A 21031-nucleotide genomic window follows, 5' to 3' on the forward strand; every position below is an offset into this window, starting at 1 on the left:
AAAAAAATGATTATAGGAAAGGCATTGATTTTAGAAACACAGAGATCATTAGTTGCAACCGTGAAATCACAAAAAACTTCGATTATACACCAAGTACACTTATTTATCCTTAGGCCTTTTTAGCAGAGGCTCCAGGACCCTCCACAAAACCAGCAGCATGAAAGAGGACATATGGCATCCTTTAGAAAATTAGATTACAGGAAAGGCATTGATTTTAGAAACACAGAGATCATTAGTTGCAACCGTGAAATCACAAAAAACTTCGATTATACACCAAGTACACTTATTTATCCTTAGGCCTTTTTAGCAGAGGCTCCAGGACCCTCCACAAAACCAGCAGCATGAAAGAGGACATATGGCATCCTTTAGAAAATTAGATTACAGGAAAGGCATTGATTTTAGAAACACAGAGATCATTAGTTGCAACCGTGAAATCACAAAAAACTTCGATTATACACCAAGTACACTTATTTATCCTTAGGCCTTTTTAGCAGAGGCTCCAGGACCCTCCACAAAACCAGCAGCATGAAAGAGGACATATGGCATACTTTAGAAAATTAGATTACAGGAAAGGCATTGATTTTAGAAACACAGAGATCATTAGTTGCAACCGTGAAATCTAAAAAAACATCCAGTACACTTCTTTATCCTTAGGCCTTTTTAGAAGAGTGTCCCGGAGCCTCAACAGAAAGAACAGCATGAAAGAGGACATATGGCATCCTTTTGAAAAATAGATTACAGGAAAGGCATTGATTTTAGAAAGACAGAAAAAAATTGTTACAAACGTGAAATCTAAAAAAACATTGAATAGACACCCAGTACACTTCTTTATCCTTCGGCCTTTTGAGCAGAGGCTCCAGGACATTCAACAAAACCAGCAGTAGGAAAGAGGACATATGGCATCCTTTGTGAAAAAAAGATTATAGGAAAGGCATTGATTTTAGAAACCCGGGGATAATTTGTTGCAACCGTGAATTTGAATTAAAAAAAAAGATTGGATGGACACCAGGTACAATTCTTTATCCATAATGCCTTTTTATAAGAGGGTCCAGGACCCTCAAACAAAAAACCAGCAGGAAAGAGGACATATGGCATACTTTTGAACAATACAGTAAGAGTACAGGAAAGGCATTGATTTTAGAAACCCATAGATAATTTTTTGCAAATGTAAATTTGAATCAAAAAAATGATTCAATGGACACCCAGTACACCACTTTCTCCTTAGGCCTTTTTATAAGAGGGTCCTGGACCCTCAAAAAAAAACACCAGCAGGAAAGAGGACATATGGCATACTTTTGAAAATTAGATTACAGGAAAGGCATTGATGTTAGAAACACAGAGATCAGTTATATGACCCGGGAAATAAAAAAAAAACATTGATTGGACACCCAGTACACTTCTTTATCCTTAGGCCTTTTTAAAAGAGTGTCCCGGAGCCTCAACAGAAAGAACAGCATGAAAGAGGACATATGGCATCCTTTTGAAAAATAGATTACAGGAAAGGCATTGATTTTTGAAAGACAGAAAAAATAAGTTACAACTGTGAAATCTAAAAAAACATTGAATAGACACCCAGTACACTTCTTTATCCTTCGGCCTTTTTAGCAGACGCTCCAGGACACTCAACAAAACCAGCAGTAGGAAAGAGGACATATGGCATCCTTTGTGAAAAAAAGATTATAGGAAAGGCATTGATTTTAGAAACCCGGGGATAATTTGTTGCAACCGTGAATTTGAATAAAAAAAAAAAGATTGGATGGACACCAGGTACAATTCTTTATCCATAATGCCTTTTTATAAGAGGGTCCAGGACCCTCAAACAAAAAACCAGCAGGAAAGAGGACATATGGCATACTTTTGAACAATAGAGTACAGGAAAGGCATAGATTTTAGAAACCCATAAAAAAAAAAAATTAAATTTAAATTTGAATAAAAAAAATGATTCGATGGACAGCCAGTACACCTCTTTCTCTTTAGGCCTTTCTATAAGAGGGTCCTGGACCCTCAAAAAAAAAACACCAGCAGGAAAGAGGACGTATGGCATCCTTTTGAACAATAGAGTACAGGTACAGCATTGATTTTACAAACCCAGAGATCATTTTGGTCAATTGTTAAATAGAAAAATAAAAATTAGTGGCCAACCAGTACACCTCTTTCTCCTTAGGCCTTTTTATAAGATGGTCCTGGACACTCAAAAAAAACACCAGCAGGAAAGAGGACGTATGGCATCCTTTTGAACAATAGAGTACAGGTACGGCATTGATTTTACAAAACCAGAGATAATTTAGGTCAAATGAGAAATAGAAAATAAAAATGAGTGGACACCCAGTACACCTCTTTCACCTTAGGCCTTTTTATAAGAGTGTCCAGGACCCTCAAACAAAATACCAGCAGGAAAGAGAACATATGGCATACTTTGGAACAATAGAGTACTGGTACGGCATTGATTTGTGAAACCCACAGATAATTGTTTGTAAAAGTGAAATAGCACCAAAAACCATGCTTGGACTCCCACTCCAGGTCGTTCACCTTCAGCTTTTTTATAAGAGGGTCCAGCACCCTCAACAGAAACAACTGCAGGAAACACCACCACATATGCCATCCTTTTGCACAAGCGAGTACAGGTATGGCATCCATTTTAGAAACCCAAAGATAATTGAGAGGAACTAGGAACATTTTTATAAAGACTGGATGGGGCAACCATTACTACAGGTCGTTCTCCTTCAGCCTTTTTATATCATGGGCCACGACCCGCAACAGGCACAACAACATGAAACAAAACATATTCCACCCTTTTGCACAATAGAGTACAGGTATGTCATAGATGGAACACGGAGATAATTTAGATCAACCAAGAGACGGATAAAGATGCTTGGTCGGTCCTACTCTTTCATATTTGTTGCATTTTGCGTTCAATTGAATGGTCCACCGGATATGAGTGGTGTGTAAAGTTGTACAATTCGTAACAGTTTAATCACTAGTGTTATGTGCCTTATTTTTTTATTTGAGTTTTGTACCCACAGAGATGCAGCAGAGGCCAGAAAAATTAGGAATGTACAAATGACTGAAACATTGGGGTATTGTTGGAGCAACTGCTGTAGCAGCGGCCAGAAAAATCGATGTTTGTAAAACATTTATAAAGTGCCCTAAAAGCTTGTGGCTTGAACACTAGTTGTTGGCGGATAAGTCAAGCAAGTCCTCCGTCTTTATAACCAAAAAAAAAGGCCAGCCTGTGTACCAGTTGTAGCCCAAGGCAGCTCATATCATCATCAGTAGTTTTTTATTCAAATGTATCACCCAATGTCAGTCCCTTCGGGATCCAGCCCTCATTCATTTTTATAAAAGTGAGATAGTCAAGGCTTTTTTGACCTAGGTGACTTCTCTTCTCAGTGACAAAACCTCCTGCTGCACTAAAAGTCCTTTCGGACAGGACACTTGAAGCGGGGCAGGCCAGAAGTTCCATTGCAAATTGGGATAGCTCAGGCCACAAGTCCAGCCTGCACACCCAGTAGTCAAGGGGTCCATCGCTCCTGAGAGTGTCGAGATCCGCAGTTAAAGCTAGGTAGTCTGCTACCTGTCGGTTGAGTCTTTCTCTAAGGCTGGATCCCGAAAGGCTCTGATGGTGCATGGGAGTTAAAAAGGTACGCATGTCCTCCATCAACAAGACGTCAGGAAAGCGCCCGGTCCTTGCCGCCGTGGTCGTGGGAGGAGGAGGATTAATTTCATCTCTTCCCCTGTTACATTCCCGTGGTGCTGTGACATCACCCTTATACGCTGTATAAAGCATAGTTTTTAATTTATTATGAAAATGCTCCATCCTTTCCGACTTGCGGGAATTTGGTAACATTTCAGGCACTTTATGCTTATACCGGGGGTCGAGGAGCGTGGACACCCAGTACAGGTCGTTCTCCTTCAGCTTTTTTATACGAGGGTCCCTCAACAGGCACGACAGCATGAAAGAACCCATTTGAACAAGGTTGGATGCTGAGCTAATCATGTCGCGTTCCTCCTCCTCACTGATCTCACTGATGGTATCTTCTTCCCCCCAGCCACGTACAACACCACGGGTACCAGAGAGGTGACAACAACTAGCACCCTGGGATGACTGTTGTGCTTGGTCTTCCTCCTCCTCATCATCCCCAAAGCCACATTCCTCCTCTGACTCCTCTTCCTCACAATCCTCTTCCTGCGTTGCCGCAGGTCCAGCAAGCAATGCTGATTCGGCTGTTTGTGGGGGTGATGGACACCACAACTCTTCCTCTTCACGCTCATCTACTGCCTGATCCAGCACTCTTCGCAGGGCACGCTCCAGGAAGAAAACAAATGGTATGATGTCGCTGATGGTGCCTTCGGTGCGACTGACAAGGTTTGTCACCTACTCAAAAGGACGCATGAGCCTACAGGCATTGCGCATGAGCGTCCAGTAATTTGGCAAAAATATCCCCAGCTCCCCAGAGGCTCTCCTAGCACCCTGGTCATACAAATACTCATTAACAGCTTTTTCTTGTTGGAGCAGGCGGTCAAACATTAGGAGTGTTGAATTCCACCGTGTCGGGCTGTCGCAAATCAAGCGCCTCACTGGCAGGTTGTTTCGACGCTGGATATCAGACAAGTGCGCCATGGCCGTGTAGGAATGCCTGAAATGGCCACACACCTTCCTGGCCTGCTTCAGGACGTCCTGTAAGCCTGGGTACTTATGGACAAATCGATGTACAATCAGATTGCACACATGTGCCATGCACGGCACATGTGTCAACTTGCCCAATTTCAATGCCGCCACCAAATTACTGCCATTGTCAGAAACAACCTTGCCAATCTCCAGTTGGTGCGGAGTCAGCCACTGATCCACCTGTGCGTTCAGGGCGGTCAGGAGTGCTGGTGCAGTGTGACTCTCCGCTTTCAGGCAAGTCAACCCCAAGACGGCGTGACACTGCCGTACCCGGGATGTAGCATAGTACCTGGGGAGCTGGGGGGGTGCCATAGATGTGGAGCAAGACGCAGAAGTTGAAGAGGACTCAGCCGAGGAAGAGGTTATGGAAGAGGATGGAGTAGGAGGAGTAGAGGAGGTAGCAGCAGGCCTGCCTGCAAGTCGTGGCGGTGTCACCAACTCTTCTGCAGAGCCACGCATTCCATGCTTGTCAGAAGTCAGCAGGTTTACCCAATGCGCAGTGTAGGTGATATACCTGCCCTGACCATGCTTTGCAGACCAGCTATCCGTGGTCATATGGACCCTTGCCCCAACGCTGTGTGCCAGACATGCCATAACTTCCTTTCTCACAACAGAGTACAGGTTTGGGATTGCCTTTTGTGAAAAGAAATTTCTGCCAGGTACCTTCCACTGTGGTGTCCCAATAGATACAAATTTTTTGAAAGCATCAGACTCCACCAGCTTGTATGGTAAAAGCTGGCGGGCTAAGAGTTCAGACAAGCCAGCTGTCAGACGCCGGGCAAGGGGGTGACTTTGAGAAATTGGCTTCTTACGCTCAAACATGTCCTTGACAGACACCTGACTGTGGGCAGATGACCAGGAACTGCTACGTAAGAGAGACTGAGTGGAGGATGGTTGAGAGGGGGCAAGGAGGACAGCACTGGTTGATGTGGCTGAAGATGCTGGAGCAGGAGGAGGAGGGCGGCTTTCACTTTGTGTGCTGCTTCTACTCATGTGTTCTTCCCATCGGCCTTTGTGATGGGAGACCATGTGCCTTCGCAAAGCAGTTGTACCTAGGTGGCTGTTGGACTTCCCACGACTCAGTTTCTTTTGGCACAGGTTGCAAATGGCATCGCTGTTGTCAGAGGCAGACACACAAAAAAAATGCCACACTGCTGAGCTCTGCGATGACGGCATTCTGGTGGTGGCAACAGCATGCGTTGATGGGCGTCGGCGGGCTGTCTGGCTGACCCCTGGTGACGATGCATGCTGTCTGACTGTGCCACTAGCTCATTGAGATGACCTCCCCGTGCTTCCAAATCGTCTCCTCCTCCTCCTCCTCTCTGTCTCCCCATCTGAACTTTCCCCCTCTTCTTCTTCTCTTCTAGCAGGCACCCACGTGACATCCACCGACACATCATCATCAACCACTTCACTTGTATCTGAAACATCAAGAAAGGAAGCAGCAGCGGGTACAACATCACCATCATCATCACACCGTACCTCCATGTCGGTAATGCTGCCTGACTGAGACTGATCACTATTATCTACATCCTCTGTCAATGATGGTTGCGCATCACTCATTTCTTCAAAATGATGTGTCAATAACTCCTGTGACAGATCAAGTGAAGCGGCTGTGGTGCTAGTGTTGGTGGTGGCGACAGGCGGCGGAGTGTCACTGGTCACTTGAGACCTGCCCAAAGCACAGCTGGACTTAGATGGTGCGTCAAGGTTAGGAGGACTAGCAGCGGAAGCTGAAGAAGATTGGGTTTCCTGTGTTAGCCATTCAACTAGGTCCTCCTCAGAAGTTTTTGCATCCCCCTGGCACCCGGCGTCTGAACAATGTGCATATTTGTAGGGTCTAAAGGAATCACAGCACCACGACCACGACCACGGAACCTGTGGGGTGGCCTGCCTCTGCCTGTCATTTTTTTTTAAATGGACACTAACAATACTATTACACCAATTGAGTGGTGGCACTGTGAAAGTGGGCACAGTATACGCTGTGAGACTGACAACAACAAAAAAGACAGATGTTTTAAAAATCACAAATTGTTAATTTTTTGAAATATTACTAGTACTGTGGCAACAAATATGATTGTTTGGCACTATTTGGCAAATGAGCCTGTCTGGCACACACGCTGGGAGAAAGGAAACTGCAATTCAATGGCACTAGGAGACTGAAGAATCACAGTCAAAACAGTTATGATTAACAAAAATTCCAATCCTGTTACAATAAATATGAGTGGTGGCACTAATTGGCTAGTTGGGACTGGCACACAGGCAGGCAGGCAGGAGGAAAATGCAATTCAAGGGCACTAGTAGACTGCAGATTGACAGTCAAAACAGTGTTGATTGACAAATTTTGCAATACTGTTAAAAGAAATATGATTGCTAGCACTAATTGGATAGTTGGGCCTGGCACACAGGCTGGCAGGCAGTAGAAAAGTGCAATTCAATGGCACAAGCAAAATGAGGATTAAGATCAACCATCAAGATTTATTTTATTTAAATTAGTAACTATAATGTGACAACAATTAGGATTGGTGTAAATAGTTGGCAAGACGGCCTGGCACAAAAGTATGGCAGGCAGGAGGGAGATGCAATGAATCAAGGACACTAGGAGACTGATTACTGACAGTCTAAACAGTGATGATTGACAATTTTTGCAATACTGTTAACAGAAATATGATTGCTGACAACAATTGGCTAGGTGGGGGCCTGGCTCAAAGCAGGCTGCAAGGCAGGAGGAAAGTGCATTTCAATGGCACCAGCAAACTGACGATTCAAATCACAGCAACTATTACCAAAATTTTTAATTTTTAATTATTAGAATACTGTCACAACCAATATGATTGGTGTAAATATTTTTTAAGTAGGCCTGGCACACAGGCTTGGAAGGCTGTAGAAAAGTGCAATTCAAAGGCACAAGCAAACTGAGGGTTAAGATCATCAACAATAAAGATTTTTTTTATTATAATTAGTAACTATACTGTGACAAAAAATTAGGATTGGTGTAAATAGTTGGCAAGACGGCCTGGCACAAAAGGATGGCAGGCAGGAGGGAGATGCAATGAATCAAGGACACTAGGAGACTGATTACTGACAGTCTAAACAGTGATGATTGACAATTTTTGCAATACTGTTAACAGAAATATGATTGCTGACAACAATTGGCTAGGTGGGGGCCTGGCTCACAGCAGGCTGCAAGGCAGGAGGAAAGTGCGTTTCAATGGCACCAGCAAACTGATGATTCAAATCACAGCAACTATTACCAAAAATTTAAATTTTTAATTATTAGAATACTGTGACAACAAATATGATTGGTGTAAATATTTTTTAAGTAGGCCTGGCACACAGGCTTGGAAGGCTGTAGAAAACTGAATTCAAAGGCACGAGCAAACTGAGGGTTAAGATCATCAACAATAAAGATTTTTTTAATTATAATTAGTAACTATACTGTGACAAAAAAATTAGGATTGGTGTAAATAGTTGGCAAGACGGCCTGGCACAAAAGGATGGCAGGCAGGAGGGAGATGCAATTCAAGGACACTAGGAGACTGATTACTGACAGTCTAAACAGTGATGATTGACAATTTTTGCAATACTGTTAACAGAAATATGATTGCTGACAACAATTGGCTAGGTGGGGGCCTGGCTCACAGCAGTCTGCAAGGCAGGAGGAAAGTGCGTTTCAATGGCACCAGCAAACTGATGATTCAAATCACAGCAACTAATACCAAAAAATTTAATTTTTAATTATTAGAATACTGTGACAACAAATATGATTGGTGTAAATATTTTTTAAGTAGGCCTGGCACACAGGCTTGGAAGGCTGTAGAAAACTGAATTCAAAGGCACGAGCAAACTGAGGGTTAAGATCATCAACAATAAAAAATTTTTAATTATAATTAGTAACTATACTGTGACAAAAAATTAGGATTGGTGTAAATAGTTGGCAAGACGGCCTGGCACAAAAGGATGGCAGGCAGGAGGGAGATGCAATTCAAGGACACTAGGAGACTGATTACTGACAGTCTAAACAGTGATGATTGACAATTTTTGCAATACTGTTAACAGAAATATGATTGCTGACAACAATTTGCTAGGTGGGGGCCTGGCTCACAGCAGGCTACAAGGCAGGAGGAAAGTGCGTTTCATTGGCACCAGCAAACTGACGATTCAAATCACAGCAACTATTACCAAAAATTTTAATTTTTAATTATTAGAATACTGTCACAACAAATATGATTGGTGTAAATATTTTTTAAGTAGGCCTGGCACACAGGCTTGGAAGGCTGTAGAAAAGTGCAATTCAAAGGCACGAGCAAACTGAGGGTTAAGATCATCAACAATAAAGATTTTTTTAATTTTAATTAGTAACTATACTGTGACAAAAAATTAGGATTGGTGTAAATAGTTGGCAAGACGGCCTGGCACAAAAGGATGGCAGGCAGGAGGGAGATGCAATTCAAGGACACTAGGAGACTGATTACTGACAGTCTAAACAGTGATGATTGACAATTTTTGCAATACTGTTAACAGAAATATGATTGCTGACAACAATTGGCTAGGTGGGGGCCTGGCTCACAGCAGGCTGCAAGGCAGGAGGAAAGTGCGTTTCAATGGCACCAGCAAACTGACGATTCAAATCACAGCAACTATTACCAAAAATTTTAATTTTTAATTATTAGAATACTGTCACAAAAAATATGATTAGTGTAAATATTTTTTAAGTAGGCCTGGCACACAGGCTTGGAAGGCTGTAGAAAAGTGCAATTCAAAGGCACGAGCAAACTGAGGGTTAAGATCAACACTAAAAATTTTTTTTATTTAAATTAATAACTATACTGTCTGACTGTGACAACAGTTATGATTGGTGTAAATAGTTGGCTAGATGGCCTGGCACAAAAGGCTGGCAGTGGCAGGCAGGAGGTAAATGAAATTCAATGGTCCTAGGAGACTGAATATTTGCAGTCCAAAAAATTATGTTTTTTTTATTTTTTATTACTGTTACAAGAATTGTGATTGGTGCCACTAATTGGCTACTTGGGCCTGGCAGACAGGCTGGCAGATATGAGTCGTGGATGGTAGGTAGGGCAGTAATTTAACACAGTATGCTGTGTAAGTGACAAAAACACAGGACTGATAGAAAATTAAGTTACATTACACTAGCAAAATATTTTAAAATTTTATATTTTAATATTAAAATAATGTTAAGAAGTGCAATGCACATATGACTCTATGAGTGGTCGCACTGGCTGGCTGCTACGTAGGGCAGCAATTATAACAACAGTATGCTGTGTAAGTCAGATAGACAGTTAGACACAGGCCTGATAGAAAATACAATTAGATTACACTAGCATAATGATTTAAATACTTTTTTTTTGGAAATTTTAAGAAAAAGGTTAAGCACATACATATGAGTCGTGGCTGATAGCCTTGGAAGGGCAGCTATTAAAAACAGTAGGCTATGTATGTCGGATACACACACGCCTGATAGAAAATACTATTAGATTACACTAGAAAAATGATTGAAATGATTTTTTGGGGGGGGAAATTAAAAAAAGGTTAAACACATATGAGTCGTGGCTCATAGACTAGGGAGGGCAGCAAGTAAACACAGTAGGCTCTCTATGTCAGAAAAACACACAGGCCAGATAGAAAATTAGATTTGATTACACTAGCAAACAAATTTAAACTTTTTTTTTTTTATATTAAAATTAAGGTGAAAGAAAAATAGATATGAGTGCTGGGTGGCTGCCTGGCACAGACCAATTAACCAAAAGACTGAAAAAAAAAGAGGTATATTAATGCTGAGTGAGCCTGACAGACACAGGCATGATAGTAAATGTAATTAGATTACACTAGAAAAATATTTTTTTGTGTTTTTTTTTTTAAATTAAAAATAATGTTATTAACGGATATTAACACTGCTGGCTGCTGGCTGGCACAGAGCAATGAACCAGAGTATATGCTGTGTGACACTGGCCTGATAGAAAATGAAAAAAAATTACACTAGAAAAATAATTATATTTTTGGGTTAGTTAAATTTAAACTAATGTTGTTAGGGAGATATCAGTGGTGGCAGTAGTCACAGCATATGCTGTGAGCCTTAAACACACAGCTGAAAGCCAGGCAAATGCTAATAAAAAAAAAAAAAAAAAAAACGGCACGAAATATAGCCCTAAAAAGGGCTTTTTGGGGTGCTGTGCTTGCAGCAGAGATGAGTGGAGTCCTTCTGGACTGTAAATACACTAGCCTAGCTATGTTTTTCCTATTAATGTCAGGAGCAAAAACACAACACGTCCTCTCATTAAAAAAGCAAGGTCGTTATGAGTCTAAAATGGCGGATTCCGAGTAGCTGGGAGTGTCTGTGAGGGAGTGTCTGATGTTGATTGGCTCTAATGTGTCAGGCGGCTGTGACATAAAGGGTCAAAGTTTCCACAATGATGACACATAGGGGTGGATCGAACATCGCCATGTGTTCGCCCACAAATGCGAACGCGAACAACCTATGTTCGCTGTGAACCGTTTGCGGGCGAACAGTTCGGGACATCACTAGTGGTGAACAACTGTCAAAATGCCCTGATCTAAGAGGCAGCCTTCAAGGGCTTAAAAATTAGCAAATGAACCTCCTAGATTTAGCTTTCAACTAAGAATACCAAGAGAACAAAGTAAAATTGGTGATAGAAGTAAATTGGAAAATTGTTTAAAATGACATGTCCTATGTGAATAATGAAAGTTTGTTTTGGACTAGACAAACGAAAACGAATGTGAATGTTCTAAAAATATTGAGTATTTGTTTTGTTTAAAATGAAAAAAAAAAATACTGCATAGAGTGGCCAATGAATATTCGAGGAAACAAAATTCCCTGAATATTCTTTACAAAAGATTCAAACTAACCAATTGGAATGGAATAGTAGTTTTGAGCAAGGGCAGAATACATTGATATTACCCACCGCCATACTGGACAATGTTAGGGAAAAAACGATTAACTAAATAAGAGTACAAGATTACAATGTTCCATGTGTAAAATTATTTTACATGTTTCAAAAATAAGGGAGAAAATATTCTAAGAGCAGTTGGATTTTGTTAGTGCTCTTGGTAACACTGTCGCCTTCGGTTGCTAGGCTGTACTATCGTTGTGTACTGGTTCTGCCATGACCTGTGGTCATGGCACTACACACTTTAAATAGCTTGGTTTTGATATCCTTGGTGCCCTTGTATTGTTACTTATTTTGGATGTGCTAATTCCTGTTTGATAACTGTTCTTTGACCCCTGCTTCTACTTGGATTATTCTACTGCCTACCGATTTGGAACTTACTTGCTGGATAGTTGCTTGACCTTCACCTTCTTTCTGCCTGCCAATTTGGTACCTAAGTTGCCTGCGTGTTGCCAGACCCCTGCCAGCTACCGTTCTCTCTGTAAGTTGCTATTCTTCTCTACATACACTATTTCTTTAAGGTTATTGCCAGCTCCTACTTTCACTCTGGTAGTAACTTCCTGGAGTAATCCAGAGTGTTGGGACAGTGTTACCTTTATTGCCACTACTCAGCTACTGGGTCCAGTTCAGGACAATACTAGCTATGGCCTGATAGCAGGTAAATAACGGAGCCAGGGAGACTATAAAAAAGTTTGGGCAAATAATGGAGATCACTGGACATAAGGGAGCGTTGTCAACCCAACGTCCGTTATCTACCAAAAACAAGCACAAGTTGTTATTAACCGCATAGATAGCTAAGGACAGCAATGCAACATTTATACAAACAAATAACAAATATGACTTATTTTTGCATGAGAATATCCATTTAACAGTGATTGATTAACATAATATTTAATAACGTCATCTAAAACAGAACAGTACTAAATGAGTGATGTATATAACCTGTGCTTGATGAATAAATATAAACAATTTTATGACAAAATATCTACTTTATTATATGCTTCATAATCTATATCACACATTTTAATTGACTCACCTATCTCATTTCTTTTAGTTTATAATAAATTAAACTAATGTGGTTGGTGCATAATTCTGCATCTTATTTTAGTTGCTATTGTGATGAAGCTCTCTAAGAATTCAATTTTGTTCTGAGTTTCTTTGTCATCTGGCTGACATTAGAAACATCACAACCAATAAATATGTTTTCTGTATAGTAAACACTTGGCTCTATTATGAATAACAGATATATTCTTCAAGCCTGTATCTCGACTCTCTTTCTATTGTTACACACGCACATACACACACATGCACAGACACACACACATACACTTACATACACAAACACCCTCACACATACACACACACACACATACACACTCATACACACGCACAGACACACAAACACACTCACACATACATACACACACACACAAGCAAACAAGCACACATACACATACACACTCACTCATACATACACACAAACACACACACACACACACACAAGCAAGCAAGCACAATTACACACATACACACACACACTCACACATACACACACAAGCAAACAAGCACACATACACACTCAGACATACACACTCACACATACACACACAAACACACACACAAGCAAACAAGCACAAATACACACACATACACACACACTCACACATACACACACACAAGCAAACAAGCACACATACACACACAGACTCACTCACTCATACACACACACAAACAAACACGCACAAGCAAACAAGCACACATACTCACATACACACACAAAGAAGCAAACAAGCACACATACACACACACACACTAACACAAGCAAACAAGCACACATACACACACACACACACACTCACACATACACACAAACACACAAGCAAAAAAGCACACATACACACACATACACACACACTAACTCACACATGCACACACACAAACAAACAAGCACACACACACACACACACTCACACATACACACAAGCAAACAAGCACACATACACACACACAAGCAAACAAGCACAAATACACACACACACATACACACACACACACACTCACTCACACATACACACACACAAACAAACAAGCACACATACACACACACACTCACTCACTCATACACACAAACACACAAGCAAACAAGCACACAGACACTCACACAAACATACTCACTCACACACACAAACACGCACAAGCAAACAAGCACACATACACACACACAAACAAGCAAACATACACACACACACACACACTCACACAAGCAAACATACACACACACACACAAGCAAAAAAGCACACATACACACACATATACACAAACACACAAGCAAAAAAGCACACATACACACACACTCACACATATACACAAACACACAAGCAAATAAGCACACATGCACTCACTCACTCACACATACAGGGAGTGCAGAATTATTAGGCAAGTTGTATTTTTGAGGATTAATTTTATTATTGAACAACAACCATGTTCTCAATGAACCCAAAAAACTCATTAATATCAAAGCTGAATATTTTTGGAAGTAGTTTTTAGTTTGTTTTTTGTTTTAGCTATTTTAGGGGGATATCAGTGTGTGCAGGTGACTATTACTGTGCATAATTATTAGGCAACTTAACAAAAAACAAATATATACCCATTTCAATTATTTATTTTTACCATTGAAACCAATATAACATCTCAACATTCACAAATATACATTTGTGACATTCAAAAACAAAACAAAAACAAATCAGTGACTAATATAGCCACCTTTCTTTGCAAGGACACTCAAAAGCCTGCCATCCATGGATTCTGTCAGTGTTTTGATCTGTTCACCATCAACATTGCGTGCAGCAGCAACCACAGCCCCCCAGACACTGTTCAGAGAGGTGTACTGTTTTCCCTCCTTGTAAATCTCACATTTGATGATGGACCACAGGTTCTCAATGGGGTTCAGATCAGGTGAACAAGGAGGCCATGTCATTAGATTTTCTTCTTTTATACCCTTTCTTGCCAGCCACGCTGTGGAGTACTTGGACACGTGTGATGGAGCATTGTCCTGCATTAAAATCATGTTTTTCTTGAAGGATGCAGACTTCTTCCTGTACCACTGCTTGAAGAAGGTGTCTTCCAGAAACTGGCAGTAGGACTGGGAGTTGAGCTTGACTCCATCCTCAACCTGAAAAGGCCCCACAAGCTCATCTTTGATGATACCAGCCCAAACCAGTACTCCACCTCCTTGCTGGCGTCTGAGTCGGACTGGAGCTCTCTGCCCTTTACTAATCCAGCCACGGGCCCATCCATCTGGCCCATCAAGACTCACTCTCATTTCATCAGTCCATAAAACCTTAGAAAAATCAGTCTTGAGATATTTCTTGGCCCAGTCTTGACGTTTCAGCTTGTGTGTCTTGTTCAGTGGTGGTCGTCTTTCAGCCTTTCTTACCTTGGCCATGTCTCTGAGTATTGCACACCTTGTGCTTTTGGGCACTCCAGTGATGTTGCAGCTCTGAAATATGGCCAAACTGGTGGCAAGTGGCATCTTGGCAGCTGCACGCTTGACTTTTCTCAGTTCATGGGCAGTTATTTTGCGCCTTGGTTTTTCCACACGCTTCTTGCGACCCTGTTGACTATTTTGAATGAAACGCTTGATTGTTCGATGATCACGCTTCAGAAGCTTTGCAATTTTAAGAGTGCTGCATCCCTCTGCAAGATATCTCACTGTTTTTGACTTTTCTGAGCCTGTCAAGTCCTTCTTTTGACCCATTTTGCCAAAGGAAAGGAAGTTGCCTAATAATTATGCACACCTGATATAGGGTGTTGATGTCATTAGACCACACCCCTTCTCATTACAGAGATGCACATCACCTAATATGCTTAATTGGTAGTAGGCTTTCGAGCCTATACAGCTTGGAGTAAGACAACATGCATAAAGAGGATGATGTGGTCAAAATACTCATTTGCCTAATAATTCTGCACTCCCTGTACACACACACACACACTCATATAGAATTTTAATTATAAGTTTATTTTACATGATGCTTCCCTTGCCATTCATATATATATATATATATATATATATATATATATTTCTGATGAAAGCATTGGACGGACCAATGACAAGAAGCATATATGTACAGCCACAGATCAGTAGTTAACTCCCAGTAGTGCAGTGCTGCTACTGGGCCTACCTAGGTATACTTTCCAACAAAGGATACCAAGGATACCAAGAGAAGAAAGCAAATTATATAGTAGAGGTAAGATGGAAAGTTGTTTAAAATTGTATGCTCTATTTAAATTTCAAAAGAAAAGATATGTTTTCATGTCACTTTAATTATTGCATTTGAAAATATATTTATTCTAAAGAAATGTTTTAAAAGTATTTATGTATTGTTTTGCAGTCAAGTGACATACAAATGGCATTTCTTGCAGCTCAGGGATATATAAAAAATCCTTCTGAGTACTGTCTATCTTATCTCTTTTACTCTGGCTAATTAGGGACAGCTATACATGAACTCATGCACTGATCTAGCAATCACTGGGCAGCTTGTTACAGTGTAAGGGGTCGATTTATAAAGCAGAGGATGCTGCTTCCGACCCACTCTGCTTCAGGTCCGCTTTAAGAAGAAGTTAAGAAGCAGCGGGTGGATTGACACCCCCTGCTAGCGGCTGCAAATCTGCAGGGGTCGGCATTGCACAAGCAGTTCACCAGAACTGCTGGTGCAATGATAAATTCCGACAGCGTATGCTGTTGGCATTTATCGATGTGCGGCGGACATGATACGGTACAGCTTATATGTCCTTCCGCACCTTAATAAATTGACCCCTAAGAGTTCAGATTTCTGCAGAATGCACTCAAGTAAGACAGCAGAAAAGCAGTTAAAATACAGGAAATGTGGGCAAAAAAATAAATAAAAAACATACTTTATACTGTGTATAATTAAATATTGAATTTAGGTTTACATTTTGAATTTAGAGGAAGTTTCCCTTCCAAGCGAGCTACGTTACTTTCTATGGGAGACATCTCGCATGGGCATCCATTTTTTTTATAGAAAATTCCCTGAAGGCCGTCCTTGAGACTGTCCACGTGTTTTTTCAGATATGACCAGGTGAAGTTGTATTGTCAGCCCTTTGGATTATGGGATTTAGGTTAATGCATTGACTAGAATCCTAACCCTTTTTTAACAATATCTAAAATGTATGTTTTAAAGGGACAGTCTACTAGAAAATTGTAATTGTATAAAAAGCTAGATAATTCCTTTAAAACCTATTCACCAGTTTTGCATAACCAACACAGTTATATTAATACACTTTGACCTCTGTGATTACCTTGTATCTAAGCCTCTTCTGACTGCCCCCTATTTACCAACTTGCATTTTAGCTAATTAGTGCTGACTCCTACTTAACTCTACGGGAGTGAGCACAATGTTATCTATATGGAATACATGAACTAGCACTGTCTAACTGTGAAAAACTGTAAAATGCACTGAGGTAAGAGGGGGGTTACCTCATTCCAAGAGAACAAACCAAATTTGATGATAAAAATAAATCGGAAAGTTGTTGCGTTATCTAAATTATAAGCGTTTCATGTTGACTTGACTGTCTCTTTACAAGAAAAAGGTAACTCATACACAATCCCTTGTGTTTTCATTATTAACAGCTTTCATGCATCCTACTACTCGCTACCTAAGAGAGTTGATTACAGTTGTTCTCCATATAGTTCCCTTCAACTATCTCTATGGATACCTTATCAATTTTTAAACAGGCTAAATGTAAATAGAAACTCGTGTGAATGGTTTTTGTAACTACATAATATTTAGGTTAGCCCTGAATAAAAAATAGCTGTAATTCACTATTGTATGATGAGAGGCCAGAGATAAGGGCTAGAGCGAATTAAGTTTTAAGGACCCATAATAATGTATCTTGTCCCAACCTCAGGTGTACACTAAGCTATAATTACCATCTGGTAGACTATGGGGCATATTTAACAAGCTCCGAATGGAGCTTGATGCCCCGTGTTTCTGGCGAGCCTACCGGCTTGCCAGAAACAGCAGTTATGAAGCAGCGGTCACAAAGACCGCCGGAAATCATCCCGATCGAGTACGATCGGGTTGATTGACACCCCCCTGCTGGTGGCCCATTGGCTGCGAGTCTGCAGGGGGCGGCGTTGCACCAGCAGTTTTTGTGAGCTGCTGGTGCAATGCTGAATACGGCGAGCAATACGTATTCAGTGAGGTCTGTCGGAACTGATCCGCACTGTCGGATCAGGTCCGACAGACTTTAATAAATTGGGGCCACATTCTTTTTTTCTTTCTCAAAAGTTAAATAAAAGGAGAGGAGTGCCCTGTCCTTAAAGGGATACTACACCCAATTTTTTTTTCATGATTCAGATAGAACATGCAATTTTAATAAAAACTTTCGTTCTCGTTATCTTTATTTAAAAAGCAGGAATTTAAAGCTTAGGAGCCAACCTATTTTAGGTTCAGCAACCTGGATAGCCCTTGCTTTATTGGTGCCAACATTTAGCAAACTAATAAGAAAGCATAACCCAGGTTTTGAACCAAAAATGGGCCAGCTCCTAAGCTTTACATTCCTGCTTTTTAAATAAAGGTAGCAAAAGAACAAAGAAAATTTGATAATAGAAGTAAATTAGAAAGTTGCTCTATCTGAATCATTAAATAATTTTGGGGGGGTTTAGTGTCCCTTTAAGCACAATTAATAGTAGATGAACATTTATACAAAATGAGAAGTTAGAGAGGTTAGAGAGGCTCTTAACCTAAGGACCACAGCACTTTTCCATTTTCTGACCGTTTAGGACCAAGGCTATTTGTTACATTTCTGCAGTGTTTGTGTTTAGCTGTAATTTTCCTGTTACTAATTTACTGTACCCACACATATTATATACCGTTTTTCTTGCCATTAAATGGACTTTCGAACAATATCATTATTTTCATCATATCTTATAATTTACTAAAAAACAAATGATAAAATATGATGAAAAAATATAAAAAAACCACACTTTTTCTAACTTTGACTCCCAAAATCTGTTACACATCTATGACCACCAAAAAACACCCATGCTAAAAAGTTTCTAAATTTTGTCCTGAGTTTAGAAATACCCAATGTTTACATGTTCTTTGCTTTTTTTGCAAGTTATAGGGCAATAAATACAAGTAGCACTTTGCTATTTCAAAACCACTTTTTTTTTTTCAAAATTAGCGATAGTTACATTGGAACACTGATATCTGTCTGGAATCCCTGAATATCCCTTGACATGTATATATTTTTTTTGAAGACAAACCAAAGTATTGATCTAGGCCCATTTTGTTATATTTCATGCCACCATTTCACAGCCAAATGCGATCAAATAAAAAAAAAAAAACGTTCACTTTTTCACAAACTGTAGGATTCTCACTGAAATTATTTACAAACAGCTTGTGCAATTATGGCACAAATGGTTGTAAATGCTTCTCTGGGATCCACTTTGTTCAGAAATAGCAGACATATATGGCTTTGGCGTTGCTTTTCAGTGAGAAACCCAAAATTTGTGAAAAAGTTAGTGAAAAAGCTAATGATTTATAAAATATACCAAAATAGGCCTAGATCAATACTTGTGGTTGTCTACTAAAAAAATATATATACATGTCAAGGGATGTTCAGGGATTCCTATTGTTAATTTTTAAAATAAATTATAGCAAAGTGCTACTTGTACTTATTGCCCTATAACTTGCAAAAAAAAGCAAAGAACATGTAAACATTGGGTATTTCTAAACTCAGGACAAAATTTAGAAACTATGGGTGTTTTTTGGTGGTTGTAGATGTGTAACAGATTTTGGAGGTCAAAGTTAGAAAAAGTGTGGTTTTTTTCAATTTTTTTAATCATATTTTATCATTTTTTTACAGTAAATTATAAGATAGGATGAAAATAATGTTATCCTTAGAAAGTTCATTTAATGGCGAGAAAAAACCCCCGTTATATAATATATGTGGGAACAGTAAATAAGTAAGAGGAATATTACAGCTAAACACAAACACCGCAGAAATGTAAAAATAGCCCTAGTCCTTAAGGGTAAGAAATTGAAAAATTGTCTGGTCCTTAAGGGGTTAAAGGACCATTACATACAGTATAATTTCATACTCAACAAGTGTATATAAAGACATTTATAAATTTTTAAATGAACAGTAGATTTCATTCTGGTACATTTCAAAATTGACTTCAATTTGCTGGGCCCCTGTATCATCTGACAGCCATCAGCCAATCATCGACTAATGTACGCACAGACTCTTGCACATGCTCAGTAGAAGCTGGTGTCTTCGAAAGCGTGCATATAAATTACTGTGAACAATTTCATAATGGAAGTAAATTGTAAAGTCTATTAAAACTGCATGTACTTTCTTTTTATTATTCTAATTGAAAAAATCAATAATTGTATGTCACCCCATGCAAAGCACAGCAGTAAAAAGCCATGAAATAATCCACTTACTAATAAAATTGAATGCACGTGTACTTTTCAATTTGCAGTCCTTGCAAAAGAAGCCTAATAAGATGTTCTAGACTGTGTTGCTATTTCAATTCCTGTAAACTTGGATAGGTTAGCCATCCAAATTACCTTTTTAAACCTCAAGAGCAAGTAAGGGTTATTAAAAAAAAGTACATTAATTCAGCTTATCTATATTTCTAGAGAAAGCAGAAAAATACAGTATATTCACTGATGTTCAAAGACAAGCAAGGGGAAATCTTAAAAGATGAATATGCCAAAAAATAATAATAATCTTTCACAACACATTTTTATTTTTATTTAATGCATAGCTGCATCTCATTTCTTTGGGAAATTCTTCTTGCATTGAAAAAGACTAAGATAAACCGTTAAAAATCTTACAATTAAACTAGTGTATATCATCAATAAATTTGTAAATTAATTGAAATTTACAATGATTTCTCAAATTATGATATAGATGCTATCAAGAAGGATCATTACTCAATAGCTATGTTTTGTGTTTGGAATAGGTTTTTACTACAGGGAGTTTGGTGGCTAGTATACAAGTGGAGTGCATAAACTCAGCTGGAAGTAAGCTTTTTGAGATCGTCGGGTAGCGTGCGTATTACAAGTTGAAAGTAAAAAGTTTTCATTTATGTGATAACTAGGGATGGCGGAATGATTTGCAACATTCGAAAAATGAAAAAAATTTCAACACATTCATTTGTTTCAAATTTTGAATGTTTGTACAGCATTCTAGCATTCATTTAATGTAACAGTATTTATAATGCTTTCTATATATGTAATATTCAATTTGAATTTTTTGAATAATTCGATTTGAATTATGCAGTATTCAAATTCAGAAAATTTGAATATATATATATATTTCTAATAGTATTTCTAATGCTCTCTTTAAATGTAATATTCAAATTATGCAATATTCGAAATAGAAACATTCAAATTTAAG

This window comes from Bombina bombina, chromosome 4 (genome assembly GCF_027579735.1).
Source record: "Bombina bombina isolate aBomBom1 chromosome 4, aBomBom1.pri, whole genome shotgun sequence".
NCBI lineage: Eukaryota > Metazoa > Chordata > Amphibia > Anura > Bombinatoridae > Bombina > Bombina bombina.